We start from the raw sequence: 14,178 nt of genomic DNA, 5'->3' as shown, positions 1-14,178 counted from the left end.
TGTTAGCTTTTTCCTCGTCATCTACAACCATTCTTTCCTCACTATTTTTTAAGGGGCCTACATTTTCAGTTTTTATTCTTTTACTATTGATATAGTTGAAGAACAGTTTGGGATTAGTTTTACTCTCCTTAGCAATGTGCTTCTCTGTTTCCTTTTTGGCAGCTTTAATTAGTTTTTTAGATAAAGTATTTTTCTCCCTATAGTTTTTTAGAGCTTCAATGGTGCCATCCTGCTTTAGTAGTGCAAATGCTTTCTTTTTACTGTTAATTGCCTGTCTTACTTCTTTGTTTAGCCACATTGGGTTTTTCCTATTTCTAGTCCTTTTATTCCCACAAGGTATAAACCGCTTACACTGCCTATTTAGGATGTTCTTAAACATTTCCCATTTATTATCTGTATTCTCATTTCTGAGGATATTGTCCCAGTCTACCAGATTAAGGGCATCTCTAAGCTGTTCAAACTTTGCCTTCCTAAAGTTCAATGTTTTTGTGACTCCCTGACAAGTCCCCCTAGTGAAAGACAGGTGAAACTGCACAATATTGTGGTCGCTATTTCCTAAATGCCCAACCACCTGCAGATTTGTTATTCTGTCAGGTCTATTAGATAGTATTAGGTCTAAAAGTGCTGCTCCTCTGGTTGGATTCTGCACCAATTGTGAAAGATAATTTTTCTTGGTTATTAGCAGAAACCTGTTGCCTTTATGGGTTTCACAGGTTTCTGTTTCCCAGTTAATATCCGGGTAGTTAAAGTCCCCCATAACCAGGACCTCATTATGGGTTGCAGCTTCATCTATCTGCTTTAGAAGTAGACTTTCCATGCTTTCTGTTATATTTGGGGGTTTGTAACAGACCCCAATGAGAATTTTGTTACCATTTTTCCCTCCATGAATTTCAACCCATATGGACTCGACATCCTCATTCCCTTCGCTAATATCCTCCCTTAAAGTGGACTTTAGACAAGACTTTACATAGAGACAAACCCCTCCTCCTCTCCGATTTTTACGATCCTTTCTAAACAGACTGTAACCCTGTAAGTTAACTGCCCAGTCATAGCTTTCATCTAACCATGTCTCGGTTATTCCCACTATGTCAAAGTTACCTGTAGATATTTCTGCTTCTAGTTCTTCCATCTTGTTTGTCAGGCTTCTGGCGTTTGCGAGCATGCAGTTTAGAGGATTTTGTTTTGTTCCAATCTCCTCACTGTGAATTGTTTTAGAAATGTTCTTACCTCCCTTCTGAGTATGTTTTCCTGGGTCGTCTTTGTTCGAGTCTAATGTTTTTCTTCCCGTCCCCTCTTCTTCTAGTTTAACGCCCTCCTGATGAGTGTAGCGAGTCTTCTGGCGAATGTGTGTTTCCCAGGTTTGTTGAGGTGTAGTCCGTCTCTGGCGAGGAGTCCATCATACCAGTAATTCACACCGTGGTCCAGGAATCCAAATCCTTGTTGTCTGCACCATCGTCTTAGCCAGTTGTTTGCATCAAGGATCCTGTTCCATCTCCTGGTGCCATGCCCGTCTACTGGAAGGATAGAAGAAAAAACTACCTGTGCATCCAGTTCCTTTACTTTCTTCCCCAACTCTTCAAAGTCCTTGCAGATTGTCGGTAGGTCCTTCCTTGCCGTGTCATTGGTGCCAACATGTATCAGAAGAAATGGGTGGACGTCCTTGGAGCTGAAGAGCTTTGGTATCCTATCGGTCACATCCTTGATCATCGCATCTGGAAGGCAGCATACTTCTCTTGCAGTTATGTCCGGTCTGCAGATGGCTGCTTCGGTGCCTCTCAGTAGTGAGTCTCCCACCACCACCACTCTTCGTTGCTTCTTGGTTGTACTTTTTGCTGTCACTTGTTGCTGTGTGCCCTTTTCTTTTTTGCTTGCTGGTATTGCTTCATTCTTAGGTGTGCCATCTTCATCCTCTACAAAGATTTGATATCGGTTCTTCAGTTGTGTGGTTGGTGATTTCTCCATGGTCTTCTTGCTTCTTTTGGTCACATGCTTCCACTCATCTGCTTTTGGAGGTTCTCTGACACTTTTTGCACCTTCTGTGACCAGTAGAGATGCTTCTGTTCTGTCTAGAAAGTCTTCATTCTCTTTGATGAGTTTCAAAGTTGCTATTCTTTCTTCCAGACCCCGCACCTTTTCTTCTAAAAGGGCCACTAGTCTACACTTCTGACAGGTGAAATTGGATTCTTCTTCTGGTCGATCTGTGAACATGTAGCACATGCTGCAGCTCACCATGTAGGTTGTCACATCTGCCATGTTGCTCCTAGATCCTGCTGACTTGCTGTGTGTTTTCCTTCTTGTGTAATCTACTCAGCCAAGCTCTTTTGCAATAATGTCCTACAGGCAAAAATTCGGTTTGGTGATGCTTTCGAAGCAGCTGGTCCCGGCTGTACCCAACGATCTTCTAGCTTAGGGAGACTTCGCTTCTCCCAGAAGTCACCTGGAATATGCAAATTAGCCTCCTGAAGCTTGAATCCCTGGTTTGGTGATGCTTTCGAAGCAGCTGGTCCCGGCTGTACCCAACGATCTTCTAGCTTAGGGAGACTTCGCTTCTCCCAGAAGGCACCTGGAATATGCAAATTAGCCTCCTGAAGCTTGAATCCCTGGTTTGGTGATGCTTTCGAAGCAGCTGGTCCCGGCTGTACCCAACGATCTTCTAGCTTAGGGAGACTTCGCTTCTCCCAGAAGTCACCTGGAATATGCAAATTAGCCTCCTGAAGCTTGAATCCCTGGTTTGGTGATGCTTTCGAAGCAGCTGGTCCCGGCTGTACCCAACGATCTTCTAGCTTAGGGAGACTTCGCTTCTCCCAGAAGGCACCTGGAATATGCAAATTAGCCTCCTGAAGCTTGAATCCCTGGTTTACAATCATCTCTTTATTTCACCAATCTGATCCTAGAATGGTCCTACAGAACAGAGAGAGGTGAAGGCTCTTTGGTAAAAGAAACTAAGGAATATTTTATGAGGCTGGAATTTATAATTTATCTAGAAATGTGGAAAAACGATAGACGTTGCACCTACTGAACTATTTTGATCTATTGTAAAAAACAAAACGGTACTTCTTGGCACTCCAGAGTGAAAATTAGATTTGAGACTTTATCATAAGGCAATCCAATAAAAAACTGTAACATTTCGGTCCGGACTCTCTTCATCAGATGCATCTTCTGTGTCCTGCTACAGGTCGATCTCATGGAGAAGGCAGGGGATGAGATGCTCCATGAGATCGTTCTGCAGCAGAAGACAGAAGAATTGTCTGATGAAGGTCCAAATATAGGGACTGAAACGTTGCAAGTTACAATTTTTGTTTGGATTTGCCTTACAATATAGTCTCAAATATCATTTTTACTTTGGAGTGCCATGAAGAACTTTTTTTATTTTTTACTAGAAGATGTGGAACCCTTGTTGAGCACCCTGATCTACAGTAATAGTTGTGCCATATTCTTTCCATACTTATTTTGACCTATGTTATCAAATTCGTAGCGACTGGCTTTACAACTTGATGGCTTCCTTGGAATAAAGTGAATGTATTAATAACCGCAACAAGACAAATACTAATGATTAGAAGGTTCCATGTTGTGCTGTAATTATCATTAAACAGAAACAGGAAGTTTTAATAAATATTTCACAACTTTAATGACCCATATTTATTTCAGACTTGCATATAAACTGCACTTTCTAGAAGCAAAATAATTTCATTCTCATAAATATTTGGAGAGCTGCAAATTCTCTATGTCTGATTTTGACTGGACAAAAAGGATAAAGAAAAACGACTTCAATTATGTCTCTTTAATAAATTACCGCAATGTCGGCAGTTGAAAACCTTATTTGTTTGACGGCCTGAAATTTGCGCAGTTGAACATTTGCATGAGTGGAATGATACATGGGAAATAAATGGCAGAGAGAACTTAATTAAATTATCATGATTTTGTATTAAGTGAAACCAATGCGCCTCTAGAATCCTCAGGCGAAATAAATTTTCAGTGGTTGCTATCAATGCAGCATTTTGTAGACTGGCTCTATTGCAGTCAGGGCTAATTTGTGGTATGGTCATATAACCAACACTAATCGGCAATTATCTACAGTATAATTAATGTCAACTTGTTAAATTATGTTATATTTAATAACAGATGTGATAGATGCAACACAATGCCCAACCTGCAAGAGCAGAGTGGTGCCACTAGAGGCACATCATTTTCAAATTTATAATAGTGGCCTTAAAAAAAACCTTAAAAAAAAGTTCAATTTTCCTTTTATTAAAAATATTTGAAAGGGAAGGTTACATCACATTTAACATTGTCCTAAGTACTGATAATCCTTAACATTAAAACCTAATATTGTGTACATTCCGACTGTGGTGCCAAAATAGCTTTTACCTGTTTATGACATGGATTCCACAAGGTGTCCTGTAGTATTGTAGGGGATATGGTAAAATGTGTTATTGTCTTTGCCTTTCCCTCTTGTCCTGGTGCCGTATGCTATCAGTGTTTAAATATAGGTTTACGTATGACAGCATTGCTATACGATTTAAGTGTATTGCCACCTCTGATATAATGGTACTGCTACACAATCAAGTATATTGCCATGTCTTGTTCTGCTAAATGTATATATTGTATTTAGTGTGCTTCTTATATAGGGACAATGTAGTACTGAAATTTGGCCACTAGAATGGGCATTTTGATACACTTAGGTAAGCATGGATGAGGATCAGTGTACATATTACTATATAGGAGATGTCAGCTGCAGTTAGAGAGGGAACATTTCCTTATACATTTCAGAAAGACCCTAGTGCCCAGACAGTCCACACGGACTTAATCAACCATGCATCGTTGGTTGATTAAGAGGAGAGATCCCAGCCATCCACAGCATCAGATCAGAAAAGCAGAGGCCAGCACAGCAGTAAGAAAGAAGGAAAGAAAACATTACAGGGGCACAGGTAGCCCTAGAATGTGACAGCTAATAGCTTGGGCAGATGTCCTCAGTACCGGGGCGAAACAGTGGCAGAAGCAGAACCCAGACTGTTGTGAATTCTGTGGCTGAATTCACTCCTGTGGTCACAAGTGGTACTGCAGCTTCTGAGCTTCCTCCCTCAGGTGTTCTGGTGAGCTCGTTAACTGCTTCATTACTTAACTCCGCCTGATGCTGCTATCCTTGCTCCTTGTCAATGTTTCAGTGTTGGATCTGAGCTTCTCCTGATTGTTCCTGTGACCTGCTGCTCTGTATAGCTAAGTGCTTTTTGCTTTTCTGTTGCTTTTTTTCTGTCCAGCTTGTCTTTTGTTTTGCTGGAAGCTCTGAGACGCAAAGGGTGTACCGCCGTGCCGTTAGTTCGGCACGGTGGGTTTTTTTTGCCCCCTTTGCGTGGTTTTGCTTTAGGGTTTTTTGTAGACTGCAAAGTTCGCTTTACTGTCCTCGCTCTGTCCTAGAATATCGGGCCCCACTTTGCTGAATCTATTTCATCCCTACGTTTTGTCTTTTCATCTTACTCACAGTCATTATATGTGGGGGGCTGCCTTTTTCTTTGGGGAATTTCTCTGGGGCAAGTCAGGCCTATTTTTCTATCTTCAGGCTAGCTAGTTTCTTAGGCTGTGCCGAGTTGCCTAGGTAGTTGTTAGGCGCAATCCACAGCCGCTTTTAGTTGTGTTTAGGATAGGATCAGGTGTGCAGTCTACAGAGTTTCCACGTCTCAGAGCTCGTTCTTGTATTTTTGGGTATTTGTCAGATCACTGTGTGCGCTCTGATCGCTAAGCACACTGTGTTTCTGGATTGCCTTCATAACACCTGTCATTAGCAAACATAACAGTACAAGGAGCCAAAACTAATGATTCTCAATAGAGGGAAAGAAAAAGTTCTGACATCATTTTTTTTTTTTTTTTCTGCTCTGTGTTCACTTTTTTTTTTCCCCTAGACATTTGGGTGATTCTGGACACAGGTGTGGACATGGATATTCAGGGTCTGTGCTCTTCAATGGATAATCTCGTTATAAATGTACAAAAAATTCAAGATACTATTGATCAGAAATCTATGTTAGAACCAAGAATTCCTATTCCTGATTTGTTTTTTGGAGATAGAACTAAGTTTTTAAGTTTCAAAAATAATTGTAAGCTATTTCTGGCCTTGAAACCTCATTCTTCTGGTAATCCTATTCAACAGGTTTTGATTATTATTTCTTTTTTGCGCAGCGACCCTCAAGACTGGGCATTTTCTCTTGCGCCAGGAGACCCTGCATTGAGTAGTGTCGATGCGTTTTTCCTGGCGCTCGGATTGCTGTACGATGAGCCTAATTCAGTGGATCAGGCTGAGAAAAATTTGCTGGCTTTGTGCCAGGGTCAGGATGATATAGAAGTATATTGTCAGAAATTTAGGAAATGGTCAGTACTCACTCAGTGGAATGAATCTGCGCTGGCAGCTTTGTTCAGAAAGGGTCTCTCTGAGGCTCTTAAGGATGTCATGGTGGGATTTCCTATGCCTGCTGGTTTGAATGAGTCTTTGTCTTTGGCCATTCAGATCGGTCGACGCTTGCGCGAGCGTAAATCTGTGCACCATTTGGCGGTACTGCCTGAGGTTAAACCTGAGCCTATGCAGTGCGATAGGACTATGACTAGAGTTGAACGGCAGGAATACAGACGTCTGAATGGTCTGTGTTTCTACTGTGGTGATTCCACTCATGCTATTTCTGATTGTCCTAAGCGCACTAAGCGGTCCGCTAGGTCTGCCGTTATTGGTACTGTACAGTCCAAATTCCTTCTGTCCATTACCTTGATATGCTCTTTGTCGTCGTTTTCTGTCATGGCGTTTGTGGATTCGGGCGCTGCCCTGAATCTGATGGATTTGGATTATGCTAAACGTTGTGGGTTTTTCTTGGAGCCTTTGCGGTGTCCTATTCCATTGAGAGGAATTGATGCTACACCTTTGGCCAAGAATAAACCTCAATACTGGGCCCAGCTGACCATGTGCATGGCTCCTGCACATCAGGAAGTTATTCGCTTTCTGGTGTTGCATAATCTGCATGATGTGGTCGTGTTGGGGTTGCCATGGCTACAAACCCATAATCCAGTATTGGATTGGAATTCCATGTCGGTATCCAGCTGGGGTTGTCAGGGGGTACATGGTGATGTTCCATTTTTGTCGATTTCGTCATCCACCCCTTCTGAGGTCCCAGAGTTCTTGTCTGATTATCAGGATGTATTTGAAGAGCCCAAGTCCGATGCTCTACCTCCGCATAGGGATTGTGATTGTGCTATCAATTTGATTCCTGGTAGTAAATTCCCTAATGGTCGATTATTTAATTTATCCGTGCCCGAACACGCCGCTATGCGCAGTTATGTGAAGGAATCCCTGGAGAAGGGACATATTCGCCCATCGTCATCACCACTGGGAGCAGGGTTCTTCTTTGTAGCCAAGAAGGATGGTTCGCTGAGACCGTGTATTGATTACCGCCTTCTTAATAAGATCACTGTTAAATTTCAGTATCCCTTGCCATTGTTATCTGACTTGTTTGCTCGGATTAAGGGGGCTAGTTGGTTCACTAAGATAGATCTTCGTGGTGCGTATAATCTGGTGAGAATCAGGCAAGGAGATGAATGGAAAACTGCATTCAATACGCCCGAGGGTCATTTTGAGTATCTAGTGATGCCGTTCGGACTTGCCAATGCTCCATCTGTGTTTCAGTCTTTTATGCATGACATCTTCCGTGTGTATCTGGATAAATTCCTGATTGTTTACTTGGATGACATTTTGATCTTCTCAGATGATTGGGAGTCTCATGTGAAGCAGGTCAGAATGGTTTTTCAGGTCCTGCGTGCTAACTCTTTGTTTGTGAAGGGAACAAAGTGTCTCTTCGGTGTGCAGAAAGTTTCATTTTTGGGGTTCATCTTTACCCCTTCTACTATCGAGATGGATCCAGTTAAGGTCCAAGCCATCCAGGATTGGATTCAGCCGACATCTCTGAAAAGTCTGCAAAAGTTCCTGGGCTTTGCTAATTTTTATCGTCGCTTCATCTGTAATTTTTCTAGCATTGCCAAACCATTGACCGATTTGACCAAGAAGGGTGCTGATTTGGTTAATTGGTCTTCTGCTGCTGTGGAAGCTTTTCAGGAGTTGAAGCGTCCTTTTTTGTTCTGCCCCTGTGTTGTGTCAGCCAGATGTTTCTCTTCCGTTCCAGGTCGAGGTTGATGCTTCTGAGATTGGAGCAGGGGCGGTTTTGTCACAGAGAGGTTCTGATTGCTCAGTGATGAAACCATGTGCTTTCTTTTCCAGGAAGTTTTCGCCCGCTGAGCGTAATTATGATGTGGGCAATCGAGAGTTGCTGGCCATGAAGTGGGCATTCGAGGAGTGGCGTCATTGGCTTGAAGGAGCTAAGCATCGCGTGGTGGTATTGACTGATCATAAGAACTTGACTTATCTCGAGTCTGCCAAGCGCTTGAATCCTAGACAGGCCCGTTGGTCGTTATTTTTTGCCCGCTTCGACTTTGTGATTTCGTACCTTCCGGGCTTTAAAAATGTGAAGGCGGATGCTCTGTCTAGGAGTTTTGTGCCCGACTCTCCGGGTTTATCTGAGCCAGCGGGTATCCTCAAGGAAGGAGTCATTGTGTCTGCCATCTCCCCTGATTTGCGGCGGGTGCTGCAAAAATTTCAGGCGAATAAACCTGATCGTTGTCCAGCAGAGAAACTGTTCGTCCCTGATAGGTGGACTAATAAACTTATCTCTGAACTTCATTGTTCGGTGTTCGCTGGTCATACTGGAATCTTTGGTACCAGAGAGTTAGTGGCTACATCCTTCTGGTGGCCATCTCTGTCACGGGATGTACGTACTTTTGTGCAGTCCTCTGGGATTTGTGCTAGGGCTAAGCCCTGCTGTTCTCGTGCCAGTGGGTTGCTTTTGCCCTTGCCGGTCCCAAAGAGGCCTTGGACACATATTTCGATGGATTTCATTTCTGACCTTCCCGTTTCTCAAAAGATGTCAGTCATTTGGGTGGTCTGTGATCGCTTTTCTAAAATGGTCCATCTGGTGCCCTTGGCTAAATTGCCTTCCTCCTCTGATTTGGTGCCTTTGTTCTTTCAGCATGTGGTTCGGTTGCATGGCATTCCTGAGAATATTGTTTCTGACAGAGGTTCCCAGTTTGTTTCAAGGTTTTGGCGAGCCTTTTGTGGTAGGATGGGCATTGACCTATCCTTTTCCTCGGCTTTCCATCCTCAGACTAATGGCCAGACCGAACGAACCAATCAGACCTTGGAAACATATCTGAGATGTTTTGTTTCTGCAGACCAGGATGATTGGGTGTCCTTTTTGCCGTTGGCTGAGTTCGCCCTTAATAATCGGGCCAGCTCGGCTACCTTGGTTTCTCCATTTTTTTGCAATTCTGGGTTCCATCCTCGTTTCTCTTCAGGACAGGTTGAGTCTTCGGACTGTCCTGGTGTGGATTCTGTGGTGGATAGGTTGCAGCAGATCTGGACTCAGGTAGTGGACAATTTGATCTTGTCCCAGGAGAAAGCTCAACTTTTCGCTAATCGCAGACGCCGTGTGGGTCCCCGACTTCGTGTTGGGGATCTGGTTTGGTTATCTTCTCGTCATATTCCTATGAAGGTTTCCTCTCCTAAATTTAAACCTCGTTTTATTGGTCCGTATAGGATTTCTGAGGTTCTCAATCCTGTGTCTTTTCGTTTGACCCTCCCAGACTCCTTTTCCATACATAATGTATTCCATAGGTCGTTGTTGCGGAGATACGTGGCACCTATGGTTCCATCTGTTGAGCCTCCTGCCCCGGTTTTGGTGGAGGGGGAATTGGAGTATATTGTGGAGAAGATTTTGGATTCTCGTGTTTCTATACGGAAACTCCAGTATCTGGTTAAATGGAAGGGTTATGCTCAGGAAGATAATTCCTGGGTTTTTGCCTCTGATGTTCATGCTTCCGATCTTGTTCGTGCCTTTCATGCGGCTCATCCTGGTCGGCCTGGGGGCTCTGGTGAGGGTTCGGTGACCCCTCCTCAAGGGGGGGGTACTGTTGTGAATTCTGTGGCTGAATTCACTCCTGTGGTCACAAGTGGTACTGCAGCTTCTGAGCTTCCTCCCTCAGGTGTTCTGGTGAGCTCGTTAACTGCTTCATTACTTAACTCCGCCTGATGCTGCTATCCTTGCTCCTTGTCAATGTTTCAGTGTTGGATCTGAGCTTCTCCTGATTGTTCCTGTGACCTGCTGCTCTGTATAGCTAAGTGCTTTTTGCTTTTTTGTTGCTTTTTTTCTGTCCAGCTTGTCTTTTGTTTTGCTGGAAGCTCTGAGACGCAAAGGGTGTACCGCCGTGCCGTTAGTTCGGCACGGTGGGGTTTTTTTTGCCCCCTTTGCGTGGTTTTGCTTTAGGGTTTTTTGTAGACTGCAAAGTTCGCTTTACTGTCCTCGCTCTGTCCTAGAATATCGGGCCCCACTTTGCTGAATCTATTTCATCCCTACGTTTTGTCTTTTCATCTTACTCACAGTCATTATATGTGGGGGGCTGCCTTTTCCTTTGGGGAATTTCTCTGGGGCAAGTCAGGCCTATTTTTCTATCTTCAGGCTAGCTAGTTTCTTAGGCTGTGCCGAGTTGCCTAGGTAGTTGTTAGGCGCAATCCACAGCCGCTTTTAGTTGTGTTTAGGATAGGATCAGGTGTGCAGTCTACAGAGTTTCCACGTCTCAGAGCTCGTTCTTGTATTTTTGGGTATTTGTCAGATCACTGTGTGCGCTCTGATCGCTAAGCACACTGTGTTTCTGGATTGCCTTCATAACACCTGTCATTAGCAAACATAACACCAGACACAGTGAGCTGGGAGCAGGACAGCGCTGGACACGCAACAACAGCATCTCTTTTGATGGCATAATTTCTGTAACCCCAAAGCATCCCCTGATGAGCACAGCGAGCACAGCTAAAGCTGGATTTAAGGTCATGCTGGTGACTATGTCCATGCGGTTGAGATCTTTCCAATTTGTTTGATATGCCTACCATACATGCTTCTATAAACCCCATAAATTCTTATGAATAAGGTGGGAGACAGATGTCCTACAATATGCATTGATGGAATCATGAGCTGCAGGAATAACCAATACCACCTGGGGATCAACGCTGTAGATATACTGTGTTTGTTTTCTGTTGCGTATTGGTCCTTAAGGACATATGGTCCAGAAAGAGGGCTTTACACTTGGAAAACATCCAGGCCTAGTACATTGAATGAGGTCCTGGTTAACGGTCACACCCACTAAATGACATATGTTCCGGACATAAAAATACCTGCGATTTGTTGATATGTGGAGTGGGTGCTTTCTTGACCAATTGTTTTAATATGGAGTATGCACTCATTGGGCATGACCACAGCAGTGGGCCTGCCAAACAAACCTGATCCCTAGAGGGTTGATATATAGACCCTATACAAACAAAATAAAGGGATATATATTAGTGAGGAAATATAGGATCAGACTTTTGAAAGATTAGGGGCTATCCATTAATGCCCCTGAAAATCATGTGCAATCCATAAGGTTTTTATGGTTGTTTGTCCAATGCACTTTGCACGTTTTATGATTTCTTTTTTGTGGATTATTAACTTTTTAAGGTTATGAATAAAGGTTACATTTTAAGTCCAATACGCTAATACACAGTTCAGAAGGGCCCTAGCGCCCAGATAGTCCACACGGGCTTAAGTGTTCAGGACATTGGCAGCTACTATGCAATGTTGGTTGATTAAGAGGAGAGAGCCCAGCCATCTACAGCATCAAGCCAGAAAAGTGGAGGCCAGCACAGCAATAAGAAAGAAGGAAAGAAAACAGTACACGGGCACAGGTAACCCTAGAATGTGACAGCTTATAGCTTGGGCAGATGTCCTCAGTACCGGGGCGACACAGTGGCTGAGGCAGAACCCAGAAGCAGTAAGCAGGAAGCAGGATAGTGTTGGAACTTCACAGAGCACAATACTGAAGGGTAGGTCATTTGTCAGATGGCAACTAACTTCTGAGGTGGATACTCTTTTGTCTGGGGCAAAACAAATTGAGGAGAGCCTAACCATGGCAGAGCTGAATTGGGAGGACATTGAGGACCCGTGCGGCGCAGTCTGACGCGGGTATCTGTTATGTGAAAGGAAGGAAGGTGCAGGGAGAGAAGAGGAAATCTGTATTGCTGATTCTGATGTAATTACTGTGAAGAGTCTGGATGTGCTGCATAAAGCTTACAGTAAAGTTGTTGATTTGAAAGCTGAAAAGTGTCTCAATCTTTATTACACCAACTGATGGGAACCCACAGTGGAACAGAGGTGACCCTGACGGCGCAGAGAATGGAGCCACAGGTACGCAAAGTGAAGGACAATGTTTTCATTAGATGGGGGGCCAGGGCACAGATACACCGGAGTGTTCGGCCATGACTACTGCCCTGGTCCAGACCCTTACAGTATCATGGGCCAAAACATTAACCACAATGTTAAGATTACAAAATTGGCAGTGTTTAGGTAGCTTCTATGTATTACAGCACTACTCCAGCTTTTTATTATAGGACCACTGGAGTGGTGCTTTAAAACCCCTAAATGACCGCCAATACGTCTTGTAACTGACCTGAGATATTAGAGAATAGCCTCCCCATACAGGTGACAGTCCAGCAGCTGTCAGCTGTACAGTATAGCTGACAACTTGCAATATAAGCCACGATCAGTGTTTGCACCGTCCAAATCTGTTTCACCCCTTAGATGCTGCTGTCAATAGTGACTACTTCATTATAAATGGTTAACAGAGTGTGGGGGCTTCCCCTTTATCCAAATTGGTGCCCTCAGATCATGATTGTGTGGTCCTGATGTATGCTATGGCAATTCATGACCAAATAGCGGCCTTAAGAGTCTGCCGGCTATAGCAATCTGTTCAGAAGTTAGAGGCATTTAGGTGGTAAAAATACACTTTTTCATTTCTGTCATGCCACTTTGCATTAATTCCTGAAAAGCATCTGAAGGGTTAATAAACTATTTGACAGCAGTTTTCAATATGTCAGGGGGTACTGCTTCTAAAATGGTATCACTTTTGGGGTTTCCCAATTTATGGGACATCTAAAGTCACTGAAAACATGGATAAGTCTGTAAAAAATAAATTTAGTAAATTTCCTTGAAAAAGTTAAAAATTACTGCTACATTTTAAACCTCCTTAAAATGCTAACAAAATAAAAGAATATTTTATAAATGGTGCTGATATAAAGCCGACATGTGGGCAATGTTATTTATTAATGTTTTGCTATAGTATGACTATCTGGATTAAAGGGATAATCATTCAAAGTTTGAAAATTGCTCATTTTTTAACATTTTTCTCAAATTTCTGATATTTTTTATAAATAAAAACAAAACATATCAGCCTAAATTTACCATTATAATAAAGTATCATGTGTCATGAAAAAACAGTCTCAAAATCACTGGGATTTGTTGAAGCGTTCCAGAGTTATTACCACATAAATTGACACCGTCACTAAGGGGTTAAATGTAATTTCCCTGCCCCTATCTCACACTCACCGTCGTGTAAAGCAGTTAATACAAGAGAAGATAGTATTCTGCTACAGATGGATCTGGATAAGTTGGAAACTTGGGCTGAAAGGTGGCAGATGAGGTTTAACAATGATAAATGTAAGGTTATACACATGGGAAGAAGGAATCAATGTCACCATTACACACTGAATGGGAAACCACTGGGTAAATCTGACAGGGAGAAGGACTTGGGGATCCTAGTTAATGATAAACTTACCTGGAGCAGCCAGTGCCAGGCAGCAGCTGCCAAGGCAAACAGGATCATGGGGTGCATTAAAAGAGGTCTGGATACGCATGATGAGAGCATTATACTGCCTCTGTACAAATCCCTATTTAGACCGCACATGGAGTACTGTGTCCAGTTTTGGGCACCGGTGCTCAGGAAGGATATAATGGAACTAGAGAGAGTACAAAGGAGGGCAACAAAATTAATAAAGGGGATGGGAGAACTACAATACCCAGATAGATTAGCGAAATTAGGATTATTTAGTCTAGAAAAAAGACGACTGAGGGGCGATCTAATAACCATGTATAAGTATATAAGGGGACAATACAAATATCTCGCTGAGGATCTGTTTATACCAAGGAAGGTGACGGGCACAAGGGGGCATTCTTTGCGTCTGGAGGAGAGAAGGTTTTTCCACCAACATAGAAGAGGATTCTTTACTGTTAGGGC

Source organism: Ranitomeya imitator, chromosome 2, assembly GCF_032444005.1.
Source record: "Ranitomeya imitator isolate aRanImi1 chromosome 2, aRanImi1.pri, whole genome shotgun sequence".
Taxonomy (NCBI): Eukaryota; Metazoa; Chordata; class Amphibia; order Anura; family Dendrobatidae; genus Ranitomeya; species Ranitomeya imitator.
This window is presented reverse-complemented; position numbering follows the sequence as displayed.